Source organism: Schistocerca serialis, chromosome 5 (genome assembly GCF_023864345.2).
Source record: "Schistocerca serialis cubense isolate TAMUIC-IGC-003099 chromosome 5, iqSchSeri2.2, whole genome shotgun sequence".
Lineage (NCBI taxonomy): Eukaryota > Metazoa > Arthropoda > Insecta > Orthoptera > Acrididae > Schistocerca > Schistocerca serialis.
The window spans coordinates 153,137,599-153,153,238 of NC_064642.1; positions in this window are offsets into that span (position 1 = coordinate 153,137,599).

Sequence of the window (15,640 nt, forward strand, 5' to 3'; positions counted from 1 at the left end):
AGTGGCACCCTGATTGGAAACAACGAAGCAGATAAATCTGATTAGCATTTATCTTTTAATTCACAGTCACATTAAAATTTAAGTTAGGCTGCTGTTTTGGTTAATAACAATCGACGTCATATTAATCGGGAGTGTTTCAAAACGCTGTAGCCTGGGTGACCTAATGGCTTCACTTTCGAGTCATATTTCTGTTATGGCTTATGTGGTGGAACCCAATGCTTTCCCAAAACAAGGATTGGCCAAGCCCGTATAAGTACTCCATAGTTCCAGTTCGCGGGATGCAGTCTGCCAGCCAAAAGCTATGAATTGGGACCCACAATAGCCTACGACTCTAAAAATCTACATGGATCAACCAATCTCCACCTCCAGACTCTGCCACTGTTAGCTGCAACCCCGTTTGTCACAGTACGACCCCCAAGCAGTGGGCCGTCTGTGCGCCCACCTCAGTCGCTGCTGGCTCAGCCCCTGTGCTCTACAGTTTGAGTGCAGGAATGCAGGATGGTGCAGGCGCTCATCCATCTTTGCTCGTGTAGACAAACTCTTTGCTGCCTGCTGATGCTCATGTGGGCAGAAACTGCTGCTGCCATGAGCTATCTCATGCACACTGTATGCACGACATGATTCTGCATACCTCAGTGTCCCTTTTCCTTACAGAAGGGCAGCTTCTAACCTGCGTTTAGGGTGTCTCCCATTACTGGAATCAGTGGATTTGGCAAATCACTGTCGCCATCACTCCATCGGCCACATGACACTGTATACCACCAATTCGCCTGTTGACCGCTGCACCGCTTCACAGGCTGTCTACCGCTGACGTCTAGGTGACTATGGGCTCTTTGGGTATCATCACAACTTTTGTAGTTTATGAGCAACCAATTAGAGTCATTTAACAACGATTTTTTCATGATGAAACATCGGATGACTACCAGGGAGCCACTCATTGCTCCACTACTACCTTGCCCATGGTGGTGAAGTACTTGCTTCCTGTGCTCTGTCGACGCATTTCCCGCACCCACCTCCCAGGCCCACCATACAGGTGGCCACTGATGTCTGCAGCCACGTCTCCAGCCACAAAGTGCAGTTCAACACTGGAATTTTGGTTAGCTTTTTAATTTTATGGCCTTTTTGTTTCTTTTCATGATGAACAGATCTGATGTGCATAGGAACATCAAGAAACAATTTGTGTAACCTGAGGGACGGTTTTGTTAGAGGAAATTGGCTGGATTACTATTTCTGGCCACAGAGGTGCCGATATGGTAACTTGGTGGGACATAAATTGCTTTGTATGCGGGCATTACCAGATACATGTAGTACTTATCCATGCTATGGGAATGAGGTACTTCAGTGCTCAGAATCTTGATGGGCTATGATGCATCATAAGGGTTGATATCATTTTACTGTGCTTATGCCCAAGTGTTTTTGCTTGCTGTCTTTACTTTGTTAATATGTGGTGTACTTTAGGTGTATTGTATTGCTGTGGTTTTCCTGTCGCTGTACAATTCTTTCAATAATTGACAACTACCAGATGGCAGTCACATCCCATGAAAACAGCTCACACACAACACTCAAAAAGAAAAGAAAGAAAATTCTGCATCTTCTGATCTGAGATGTACATGCTTTCCCATGAATTTCAGGAGCCATCATCGTGACAAAGAAAATAAATGCCAATCACAACATGACATGTCTGGATAAATTATACATACTAGCATCCTCAATTCATGTAACTGAGAACACATGTTTTGTAGGCTCATGACTGGCACTTTAACTCATCATAGCACAGAGTGAGGGTGTATCCGTGGTCTAGGGGTAGCCTCTTTGATTCAAAATCGTAGTCGGCTCTCAGGCGTGCTAGCGTGCGGAGCTGCTCCGCGCGCCGTCCGACGCTCCGCTCTCGGCGGTGTTTACTTCCGCGTCGCGGTGTTTGTGTCTATTGAGTCCAGTACTAACGTACACCAGGGCGCACTCGTACTGCCGTGTAACGATCAAAGTAACGTTTCAGGCAGAACATCCACGACCCAGAGCTTTCGAAGACGAACAGTTCCTACGTGGGGATCTACGTTTGAACCCCCAGGACGTAATCGGCATACATTTTTCCATCACTGGAAGTGTTGTCTACATCAAGATGTCGACGGAGGAAATTTGCAATGACATAATTCAACGTCATGCCACCGGACTGAAATTTAAACACTCTGATGGACATATGGATGCTGTGACGGTCGCCCATGCTGGATTCGGTCTCCGGACATTGCGGGTGTTTGAGCTCCCGTTCGAGGTGCCTCAGGATGTGGTGGTTCAAATGGCTCTGAGCACTATGGGACTCAACTGCTGAGGTCATTAGTCCCCTAGAACTTAGAACTAGTTAAACCTAACTAACCTAAGGACATCACAAACATCCATGCCCGAGGCAGGATTCGAACCTGCGACCGTAGCGGTCTTGCGGTTCCAGACTGCAGCGCCTTTAACCGCACGGCCACTTCGGCCGGCTCAGGATGTGGTCATTGCCGCTTTCCTACCATATGGCACCGTCTTGGGTCACGTCGCGGAGAAGTGGCAAACATTTACGACCTACCCCGTATTAAATGGCGTCTGGCAAATAAAAATTGAGCTGACGAAACATGTCCCATCGTACCTGCTGATTGGCGGTGTGAGGGCCATCGTCATGTATGATGGACAGCCACGAACGTGCGCAGGATGTGGCCAGGAGGGACATGTGCGTTCCGAATGCTTACACCGCCGTTTAATACAGACGCCGTTTCGTGAAGAGACCCAGGCTTCGACGGTCACGTCCTTACCCATCACCTAGGCCAAGGTTGCACAGGACCCCGTCGTACCAATCTCGATTGCGCCAGCAGCATCGTCAACGCCACCCGCCGCAGCACAACGCGCCGAGGACACAAGCACGGCGTCGCCTCCAGTGCTCGCTTCAGGACCGTCCGGTTTGCAGACCGAAACCGATGTTGCTGTTGGAACCATGGACGTCGACCTCGATGTCGTGCCGACGTCTGCCTTTGTCCAGACGGGTTCGGCGTCAGACGACGGGCGACCACATTCTGATTCAGAAGGCCACATCAGAAAACAGCGGTCGCCTCGCAAACACAGGAAACGACGACGAACGCCTTCCGATGACGCCCTTTCTCAGACGGCCCCACGAGATGTCGACCTGATGTCTGACGGTGATCTCCCACATTGCGTCCAGTCACGCGATGTGACAGCAACAGGCGCCCCTCCTGTGACGCCTACTCTCCCAGCCAGGGACGTGTCCTCGCCGTTGTCAACGAATGATGACGACGGTCCCCCTGACACTCATGTTGCGGAATCCACAACACCCGTTCCGGAAGTACGTGACCGTCACATGTCCACGTCGTCAGCTTCCTGGGCCGATGACGTTGAAGAAGAAGTGGAACAGACTGCCAGCGTGTCTGCACAGGAGTCCACCTCGGCGACACTGGGGCTGGCCCCCCGCCAGTAATTATCACCACGGCGGGACCACCGGCGGGTCTCCACCTGCCGGCTACATCTACCGCACGTTCTGCAAATACTGAGGGTGGCCGTACACAGCAATATCGTATCGCCACCATGAATCTTGCCACCATTCGTGTCCCCCATAAACTGGCCATGTTCAGAGACACTATTTACTCTGCGGATGTGGATATAGCACTCTTACAAGAGGTGTTTGTGGCTGACTTCCTAGTTCCCACCGGATACACCGCCCATGTTTCCCCCGCATCCGATACCGGTAGCGGCGTCGCCATCCTGCTACGCGACGGACTCCCTGCAGAGGACGTCATCTACCTCCCCACTGCGCGAGGTATGGCCCTCACACTGTTCGGCGTGCGTATTATTAATATCTACGCTTCGTCCGGCACTGGCCGCCGTCATGAGCGACAAACTTTTTTTGCCGAAAGCGTCACACCCCTCTTCACCGGTCCGCAGGACGATTTGGTACTCGGTGGGGATTTTAACTCGGCACAAGAGCCCGCGGACCAACTCCCGCGACATTCCCCTTGTGCATCTCTCTCAGTGGTCATCGACCGTCTCCGACTTGTTGACACATGGAAGAAGCTCCACGGAATTCAACCGGGCTATACATTCTACACCTCTCACTCGTCAAGCCGCATAGATAACATCTACGCGTCCCGCTCCCTTGCTGATGGCACACGTCATGCGGAAGTCTGGCCCTTGGCCTTTGCAGACCATGATGCGTACCTCTGTGATGTCACTCTCGCCCGACAGCAAGTGTGGCATAGTCGTGGTCTGTGGAAACTCAATGTCGCTCACCTGACCTCCTCAGACTGTCGCCGTATGGTCGAAGAAGTGTGGGCACGCTGCCACCATCGTCGAGAAGCCTATGATTCCACCTTATCATGGTGGCTCTCCTGTGCGAAGCCGACCCTCAGGAAGACTCTGATGAGTTATGGGAAGGAATTAAAGGCGTGGCAAACTAATACCCTGCACTTCTACTACACCGTTCTACGTGACTGTACGACGATGCCTTTCTCGCCAGCCCGGCAGTCGATGGTCCATCGCACGAAGGCGCAAATCTCCTTGATCATGCGGCGTAACTTGGAAGGCACTGTAGTCCGCTCTCGAGTTTCTAATCGAATCCCTGAAGAACGTCCGTCGATGTACCACCTCCTTCAGGAAAGACAACGACGACGACGAGCTCTGATCCAAGTCCTCACTGATGTGGAAGGGCGCCGGCACGACACCCAACAAACCATCGGTCGTGCTCTCCATGCTCATTTTGCCGGGCTCTACGCAGCCGTACCGCATTCTGCAGCACTGGTCACAGAAGTCGCTCAGCTTATTACGAACACTCTTCCGGAGGATGCAGTGCATGACCTCCAAGACGACGTAACCACAGATGAAGTGGTAGACGCTATCAAGGCGGGTTCCGATAACAGATCTCCAGGACCTGACGGTATACCCATCGAATTTTATAAAAGTTTTCACTATTTGTTGGCTTCCACGTGGACGGCAATCGCACAAGAGCTGATGTCACCGATGACAGTGGTCCCGAGCACCTTTCTAGAAGGAATTATTATCCCCGTACTTAAACCGCGCGGGTTATCGAGGGTCCAGGACTATCGACCAATTACTTTGCTCAACAGTGACATGAAAATATTCACACGGCTACTGGTATCGCGACTCAAGAAGGTCGCACGTTACGTCACATCCTGCAACCAGACTTCCCTAGGAGGCGACAACAACATCCGTACGGCCCTTTGCCGTTACAGAGACATGATAGCATTAGCGCATCATCAGCGTCTCCCTGGCGCCTTGGCTTCACTGGACTTTAGCCAGGCTTTCGACCGTGTTGACCACTTCTATTTACGGACAGTTCTTCAGCATATCGGTTTTCCTGGCGGTATTGTCACGGTGGTTATGCGCCTGTTGAGTAGTGCAACCTCTAAAATCATGTACAATGGTCGTCTTACACCGTCCCTGGTCATCGCATGATCTGTACGACAAGGATGCCCTCTTTCCACGATTTTGTATGCTTTCGCCTTGGAACCCCCGCTCCAGGGCATGCGCCAACGTTTGGAAGGCATGGCTGTGCAAGGCCACCGTTTTTGTTGTACAGCCTACGCAGACAACATAGTACTATATCTGCGCAGTGAAGATGAAGTACGAGCAGCACTGACATGGGTGGCGACTTACGGAGAAGCGTCGGGGAGCTGCCTCAACGTGTCAAAATCCAAGGTCCTGCTCATTGGTGAGGGCTTGCCGGAGAGATGCGCTGCCCCCCTTAGTGTCGCCGCCACCATTCGGTGTCTTGGACTTGATTTCACAGCAGACCTGCGCCGCTCAGCGGCTATCAATGGCAGACGCTTGCTACAGACAATCAGAGCTAATCTCGCAGATCACCGGCTACGAGCTCTCGACGTTATCCAACGCGCGCAATACGTGAACATGTGCTTCCCGTATACCACACGTGGCCCAAGTACTACCAGTCCCAAATCTCCCGGCACGACGACTGTTGATGGCTTTCGGCTCCTTCGTCAGCTCGGGGATGTTATTCAAGGTGCAGTATGAATCCCTTGCACTGCCACGAGATCGTGGCGGGGTGGGACTCATCCACGTGCCGACTCGTGTCAAGGCACTATACGTCAGCTCCCAACTAAAACTTTGGCATCGTTGCCCGCCGAGCCTTACTAGCCTCCTGCTTCACAACCTTGCACCGGCCTCCTTGTCCGCCCCAGTACTGGTATCGACCATTCCCACCCCCTTTTATAACATCCAACGATTTTTCCTGGAGTTCAGTTATATCTACCGGTCCTTACCACTTACACGTTTTTACCTCACGAAAACAGTCTCCGAATTGTTACAACAGTGCCGCCCGTCCAACCCCATCGAACGCAAGTATCCACAGCACGTGTGGCGACACATATGGAAGGCGATCCATGCGCGTTTTCTCGAATCAGATGTTCAATCAGCGTGGTACATCACCGTGAATGGCAAACACGTTAACCGAGATCGTCTGCACCGCATCCATCTCGCCGATTCATCCCTCTGCACCCACTGTGGAGTGGATGACACGGATGTCCACCGGTTCCACTGTGGCACAGCGCTAGACGTCTGGACACTTGCGCGGCGTATTTTGGCATTTCTTACTCGCCAGACACCGGCTCAGATCGACGTCCACATGCTTTTGTATCCCGATAAGACTTTCTACCCCTCCGTAAAAACTAACTCTGTGAATTGGATCTGTGGCCACACGATCCGCTATCTTTTTACTTCTGGCGACAAGTCTACGCTAGGATATTGGACTTATCTCAACGAACGACACTGCGTCCTGATACGCAAACCACGCTATAAACAATATTTTTCCAATTTCTTACGGAGCACTTTCGATGACCCACCTAGTAGCTGGAACGTCCAAGCCCTGAGAAGCTGAAAACTGTATAAACCGAACCGAAATGAATAGATCTGCTACCCAGAACCCACGCCTACGCCATGAGAAGACACGTTTGGACGAGCTGGCATGCTGTACACTTCAGGAGCTCCTGTAAGAACTGGACTTTAACTACAAGTCGCACGACGACTTAAAAAGCTTTTCCTTATTTATTCCTCATAATTTGTTCTTAAAGGAAAAAGAAATTTGATTTTGGCTTTGAGAAAATTTTTTTTGTTCCAAAAGATTGCTTCTTCGCCAATAAGACGAAGGAGACTCATTTTTGTTTACTGGACGGAGAAACCAGTAGAATTGGAGTCTTTGTTTTCTTTCGGAAAAAAAAATCCTTATTTATTCCTCCCAATCTGTTCTTAAAGGGAAAAGAAATTTGAGTTTGGCTTTGGAAAAAAACAAAAAAACAAAAATTTTTGTTCAAAAAAAAAAAAAAAGAGAGGGCTAGCTGCCCTCTGTAATAAAAAAAAACTGAGTAAAAAAAAAAATGTGGTTACCGTCGTTCCTTCTTAACTTTGATACCCGTGTTCGAGGCCATATTGGTTTTTTTTCCTGCCTCTCTATCAGAATTATCTACGAATGTTTTCTTCAAAAAAAAAAAAAAAAAAAAGGGTAGCGTCTTAAAAAAAAAAAAGGCGCTGCAGTCTGGAACCGCAAGACCGCTAAAAAAAAAAATCAAAACGTCTTCGGTCCCGGGTTCGATCGCCGCCACTGCCGAAGACTTCCGGCATAAGAAGTCAACCTCATTCTGCCAACGGCCTTGTCAAAGAGGGCGGAGGAGCGGATAGAGGTTCAGGGCACTCTCTTGTCCTAGGGGTGGGAAATCACCCCTAAAGGTGGAAGAATCAGCAATGATCAACGACATGAGGATGCAGAAGGCAATGGAAACCACTGCATTAAAGACACGTAACGTGTATCCACAGGACATGTGGCCTGTAATTAAAGAAGTTCAAAATGGTTCAAATGGCTCTGAGCACTATGGGACTTAACTACTGAGGTCATCAGTCCCCTAGAACTTAGAACTACTTAAACCTAACTAACCTAAGGACATCACACACATCCATGCCCGAGGCAGGATTCGAACCTGCGACCGTAGCGGTCACGCGGTTCCAAACTGACGCGCTTAGAACCGCACGGCCACACCGGCCGGCAATAAAAGATGTGTCATGATGATCTCTCCATTGGCAAAAGATTCCGGAATAGTCCCCCATTCGGATCTCCGGGAGGGGACTGCCAAGGGGGAGGTTACCATGAGAAAAAGATTGAATAATCAACGAAAGGATAACGTTCTACGAGTCACGGCGTGGAATGTCAGAAGCTTGAACGTGGTAGGGAAATTAGAAAATTTGAAAAGGGAAATGCAAAGGCTCAATCTAGATATAGTAGGGGTCAGTGAAGTGAAGTGGAAGGAAGACAAGGATTTCTGGTCAGATGAGTATCGGGTAACATCAACAGCAGCAGAAAATGGTATAACAGGTGTAGGATTCGTTATGAATAGGAAGGTAGGGCAGAGGGTGTGTTACTGTGAACAGTTCAGTGACCGGGTTGTTCTAATCAGAATCGACAGCAGACCAACAGCGACCAAGACCGACAACGATAGTTCAGGTATACATGCCGACGTCGCAAGCTGAAGATGAACAGACAGAGAAAGTGTATGAGGATATTGAAAGGGTAATGCAGTATGTAAAAGGTGACGAAAACCTAATAGTCATGGGCGACTGGAAAGCATTTGTAGGGGAAGGAGTAGAAGAAAAGGTTACAGGAGAATATGGGCTTGGGACAAGGAATGAAAGAGGAGAAAGACTAATTGAGTTCTGTAACAAGTTTCAGCTAGTAATAGCGAATACCCTGTTCAAGAATCACAAGAGGAGGAGGTATACTTGGAAAAGGCCGGGAGATACGGGAAGATTTCAATTAGATTACATCATGGTCAGACAGAGATTCCGAAATCAGATACTGGATTGTAAGGCGTACCCAGGAGCAGATATAGACTCAGATCACAATATAGTAGTGATGAAGAGTAGGCTGAAGTTCAAGACATTAGTCAGGAAGAATCAACACGCAAAGAAGTGGGATACGGAAGTACTAAGGAATGACGAGATACGTTTGAAGTTCTCTAACGCTATAGATACAGCAATAAGGAATAGCGCAGTAGGCAGGACAGTTGAAGAGGAGTGGACATCTCTAAAAACGGCCATCACAGAAGTTGGGAAGGAAAACATAGGTACAAAGAAGGTAGCTGCGAAGAAACCATGGGTACCAGAAGAAATACTTCAGTTGATTGATGAAAGGAGGAAGTACAAACATGATCCGGGAAAATCAGGAATACAGAAATACAAGTCGCTGAGGAATGAAATAAATAGGAAGTGCAGGGAAGCTAAGACGAAATGGCTGCAGGAAAAATGTGAAGACATCGAAAAAGATATGACTGTCGGAAGGACAGACTCAGCATACAGGAAAGTCAAAACAACCTTTGGTGACATTAAAAGCAACGGTGGTAACATTAAGACTGCAACGGGAATTCCACTGTTAAATGCAGAGGAGAGAGCAGATAGGTGGAAATAATATACTGAAAGCCTCTATGAGGGTGAAGATTTGTCTGATGTGATAGAAGAAGAAACAGGAGTCGATTTAGAAGAGATAGGGGATCCAGTATTAGAATCGGAATTTAAAAGAGCATTGGAGGACTTACGGTTAAATAAGGCAGATGGGATAGATAACATTCCATCAGAATTTCTAAAATCACTGGGGGAAGTGGCAACAAAACGACTATTTACTTTGGTGTGTAGAATATATGAGTCTGGCGATATACCATCTGACTTTCGGAAAAGCATCATCCACGCAGTTCCAAAGACGGCAAGAGCTGACAAGTGCGAGAATTATCGCACAATCAGCTTAACAGCTCATGCATCGAAGCTGCTTGCAAGAATAATATACAGAAGAATGGAAAACGAAATTGAGAATGCGCTAGGTGACGATCAGTTTGGCTTTAGGAAAAGTTAAGGGACGAGAGAGGCAATTCTGACGTTACGGCTAATAATGGAAGCAAGGCTGAAGAAAAATCAAGACACTTTCATAGGATTTGTCGACCTGGAAAAAGCGTTCGACAATATAAAATGGTGCAAGCTGTTCGAGATTCTGAAAAAAGTAGGGGTAAGCTGTAGGGAGAGACGGGTCATATACAATATGTACAACAACCAAGAGGGAATAATAAGAGTGGACGATCAAGAACGAAGTGCTCGTATTAAGAAGGGTGTAAGACAAGGCTGTAGCCTTTCGCCCCTACTCTTCAATCTGTACATCGAGGAAACAATGATGGAAATAAAAGAAAGGTTCAGGAGTGGAATTAAAATACAAGGTGAAAGGATATGTGATACGATTTGCTGATGACATTACTATCCTGAGTGAAAGTGAAGAAGAATTAAATGATCTACTGAACGGAATGAACAGTCTAATGAGTACGCAGTATGGTTTGAGAGTAAATCGGAGAAAGACGAAGGTAATGAGAAGTAGTAGAAATGAGAACAGCGAGAAACTTAACATCAGGATTGATGGTCACGAAGTCAATCAAGTTAAGGAATTCTGCTACCTAGGCAGTAAAATAACTAATCACGGACGGAGCAAGGAGGACATCAAAAGGAGGTTCGCTATGGCAAAAAAGGCATTTCTGGCCAAGAGAAGTCAACTCATATCAAATACCGGCCTTAATTTGAGGAAGAAATTTCTGAGGATGTACGTCTGGAGTACAGCATTGTATGGTAGTGAAACATGGACTGTGGGAAAACCGGAACGGAAGAGAATCGAATCATTGGAGATGTGGTACTATAGACGAATGTTGAAAATTAGGTGGACTGATAAGGTAAGGAATGAGGAGGTTCAACGCAGAATCGGAGAGGAAAGGAATATGTGGAAAACACTGATAAGGAGAAGGGACAGGATGATAGGACATCTGCTAAGACATGAGGGAATGACGTCCATGGTACTAGAGGAAGCTGTAGAGGGCAAAAACTGTAGAGGAAGACAGAGATTGGAATACGTCAAGCAAATAATTGAGGACGTAGGTTGCAAGTGCTACTCTGAGCACAGAGTGACCCTTCATCTGGATTCTTTACCAACAACTTTTCACAGTGCAACCTCATAACTGCCACACCTATTTATTCAGTGATATGTGGAAACGTCCTCCAGCACATCATCTGACATTCTTGCTTTTAATATTTCTTATAAACAATATTTGATATAAGAAACATCACATACAAATCCACATAATTCGCCATACAAGGCTGCATAACATACTATTATGGAAAATGTGTCACGACACATGCAACTTGTACACAATTTGCATAGCTAATCAACACACACTTGATGATAACATGGGTAATACACAAATCTTACACACTAATTCCACACATAACACGAACTGTGCTCTGTCTTTTTACAAATACCCATTTCAGACACAATACATTCTTATAACTTTCACACACAAACTCTAACCCTCCCAACAATTCCCGAAATTCGACCTCCACACACATGCCTCTGCTGGCCATCATTATCTCTGTTCTCAATCATTGTTCTAGTTTCATGGAAAAAGCCATGTAATGTCCTTTGACTTAAATAGATCATCCAACGTATTGTTTCTCATAACCATAGCCTTAAAATACTGAACTGTTGCACTCGGATTTCAAATACTTTGGCCTCTTGAGTTGTTTTCTCTTTTCATTTTTCTGCCGCACATGCAGTCAATATTCCTCTGTGCACTTGGCATGAAATTCATCATAATTCTGATATATCGGTGCCCTGACATATATCCCACATAGGTGCATGCAGACAAAAGTTATTATTTGAGTGTGTGATCTTGACAGTGGCAGTATGTGCTCATATTATCTGGAAGAACAGACATCACACATATACAATTAAGGCAAAGACAGTCAATGATCTCTTCACTGTGGATGCACACCAGGATCTGAGTCTTATGGGAATCAGAAAAATGCCACGTGTAATGAGGATAATGGACAAGGGCCACTACAATAGTAATTTGTGAAGTTGAGAGTTTGGGTCTGATAGGAGGTGTACTAGAGTAGTCTGTGCAGTTGCGATGACCCGTCTAGGTGGCTTAGTGGTCACGGCATCTGCCTAGTAAGCAGCATACACGGGTTTGAATGCTGATCTGACATAAATTTTCAACTTTCCCTAATCATTTAAATCAATGCTCACATGTAGTCAATGTCTGTAATTCTTTGTGTTTTAATAAAAGTATTTCCCCCAAAATTTCAGCCAGGACAATAATTAACTTTCTACTCATCAATCTTTCCCGTAGAGAGGCAGAAATTAGCAAAGCACAGCAACATATCATTAGTTTGAATTCTTGATGTTCTTTTATTATTTAGATGTTTTATTATTAAGATGTTTACGTTTCTACTTAAAATTCGATCAGCAAAACATTTGACTGTACGCAATAGAGGGTTCCAGGCTTCGAAGACCCTGGCTAAAGATCGACGAATTCCTATGTGACGAATTTTTTGACCTAAAAGTGACTCCACAAATCAGAAGGTCGCGCGATTTCGGAAATTAATCACCAAATGCCTATATGAGATGACAGTCGAGCTGTTTAGCGTACTCTTAAGATGCTGTTGAGTTCAATCCCTGGAACCCTAAGGAGAAGAGAAGTTCCCTACAAATCATGCAAATTTTACTGAAATACTTACGTTGCATAACTGAGAAGTCTTACTAAACGATAACTAATAGGGTTGGCTCAATCAAGCGTGAAACTACAGGCACCACATCTTATATCAATGTGTTAACGAAAGGGGCCATCTGCCTACAACAGAAACAAATGGTTGCTGTAACGGTTAAGTTTATTACCGTAAGGCATCAACACAGGAATTATCCATGAAATAAGTAAGTGAAAATTTGACAAATGGAGAAGGTATTATAACTGCGAAATCTCAACTTGGCAGAAGTGGTTGTGAACAATAAAAGCATAATCATGTGACTAAATCCTGGGTAGAATGTTTAGTGATTTAAAGATATATTCTGGAAAACTGAGTGCAACCACCAGTAGAATCGCTAAAGTGCGTGATGGAAGCACATTGCTGGCTGTGATCGTTAAAAATGTGGCAGTTATCACCTGATGGAAGTTAACTGAGTTCCCTTTGACTTGGTGATTGCATCACTCATTCTTTTCCACTCTTATACAGTGTGAAAGTGGAAGACAGCGGCGACAACTCCTGCCAGCTCTGAGTCCAGATTGCCCTCTGTACTCAGTACTAAAGTGAATGCATCTTTCTGTGTGACAGGAAGTCTCATCTCATGAGTCATCTGGCAGCAAGTCTTTTTTATTCCATCTCCGAGCAGCAAATGTACTCTATCTTCTTGGCTGTTTCTGCCAGTGTAGGAAAATCGCCAACCAATTGCAGGTGACCTTGCGAGTTCCAAACAGTAACAAGGGACACAGCAGCAGCACAGTACCTATGTTTCTATTCGCACTTCTGTGACAGCTGTGAACTTAGAGCTTGTAGCCTCCCCACAAAAAATACACTCCTGGAAATTGAAATAAGAACACCGTGAATTCATTGTCCCAGGAAGGGGAAACTTTATTGACACATTCCTGGGGTCAGATACATCACATGATCACACTGACAGAACCACAGGCACATAGACACAGGCAACAGAGCATGCACAATGTCGGCACTAGTACAGTGTATATCCACCTTTCGCAGCAATGCAGGCTGCTATTCTCCCATGGACACGATCGTAGAGATGCTGGATGTAGTCCTGTGGAACGGCTTGCCATGCCGTTTCCACCTGGCGCCTCAGTTGGACCAGCGTTCGTGCTGGACGTGCAGACCGCGTGAGACGACGCTTCATCCAGTCCCAAACATGCTCAATAGGGGACAGATCCGGAGATCTTGCTGGCCAGGGTAGTTGACTTACACCTTCTAGAGCACGTTGGGTGGCACGGGATACATGCGGACGTGCATTGTCCTGTTGGAACAGCAAGTTCCCTTGCCGGTCTAGGAATGGTAGAACGATGGGTTCGATGACGGTTTGGATGTACCGTGCACTATTCAGTGTCCCCTCGACGATCACCAGTGGTGTACGGCCAGTGTAGGAGATCGCTCCCCACACCATGATGCCGGGTGTTGGCCCTGTGTGCCTCGGTCGTATGCAGTCCTGATTGTGTCGCTCACCTGCACGGCGCCAAACACACATACGACCATCATTGGCACCAAGGCAGAAGCGACTCTCATCGCTGAAGACGACACGTCTCCATTCGTCCCTCCATTCACGCCTGTCGCGACACTACTGGAGGCGGGCTGCACGATGTTGGGGCGTGAACGGAAGACGGGCTAACGGTGTGCGGGACCGTAGCCCAGCCTCATGGAGACGGTTGCGAATGGTCCTCGCCGATACCCCAGGAGCAACAGTGTCCCTAATTTGCTGGGAAGTGGCGGTGCGGTCCCCTACGGCACTGCGTAGGATCCTACGGTCTTGGCGTGCATCCGTGCGTCGCTGCGGTCCGGTCCCAGGTCGACGGGCACGTGCACCTTCCGCCGACCACTGGCGACAACATCGATGTACTGTGGAGACCTCACGCCCCACGTGTTGAGCAATTCGGCGGTACGACCACCCGGCCTCCCGCATGCCCACTATACGCCCTCGCTCAAAGTCCGTCAACTGCACATACGGTTCACGTCCACGCTGTCGCGGCATGCTACCAGTGTTAAAGACTGCGATGGAGCTCCGTATGCCACGGCAAACTGGCTGACACTGACGGTGGCGGTGCACAAATGCTGCGCAGCTAGCGCCATTCGACGGCCAACACCGCGGTTCCTGGTGTGTCCGCTGTGCCGTGCGTGTGATCATTGCTTGTACAGCCCTCTCGCAGTGTCCGGAGCAAGTATGGTGGGTCTGACACACCGGTGTCAATGTGTTCTTTTTTCCATTTCCAGGAGTGTATTAATTAAAAAATATGAACCAAATGTAACCTCCCCACAGAAATAATAATTAAATGAATTTTAAATATTGTAACCTCTGAACAAAATTGGCTCCCACTTATAATCTCTGTGCAGAAATGCATTCACATTTAATGTTCCCACAAAATTCTTTTCTCATTTAATGTTAAGTTCGAAACAGAAAAATTCCTAAACACCAAAATAATAAAAAAATTCAGTAACCTGGTAAATTTTATGACGACAGCAGCGCTGCGCCTCGGCCCTACATTCTGAAGAAAAAAAGCAAAAATTCTTACCTCAATAAAAACTGCGAATATATCTGCTCTTACCTAAAAAAGTTTCGGCACAGCTCCGTGCGATGCTGGCCTATGCTTTATGATTCGTGAAAGGAATAATTATTCATTGGATAAAATACTTAAATTGAAATGAATGCTTTTTTTAAAAAAATTACTTTATATTATAAAAATTATTATTGGGTCATTTTTTAAAGAAATTGATGACAGTTAATATACGTTACTAGATATGCGCAAGGGTGCTTCTTTACCTTCTACAATAATACCCATCCTCCAGAGTCTCGACCGGAGCAGGCTCCCGACACGCGCACACAACTGCCGACTAGCGAAGACTACTGCCGACTAGCGACAAGCAACAACTAACTACATACTGCTCTCTGGTCAGAGACTCTCCCATGCCTTGCCCATCGCCGGCAACGCATACGTCTTACATAACCCTCCACTGGGAGGGCAAAAATTTGGCAGCGATGGGGAGTCAATTGGACTTGCCA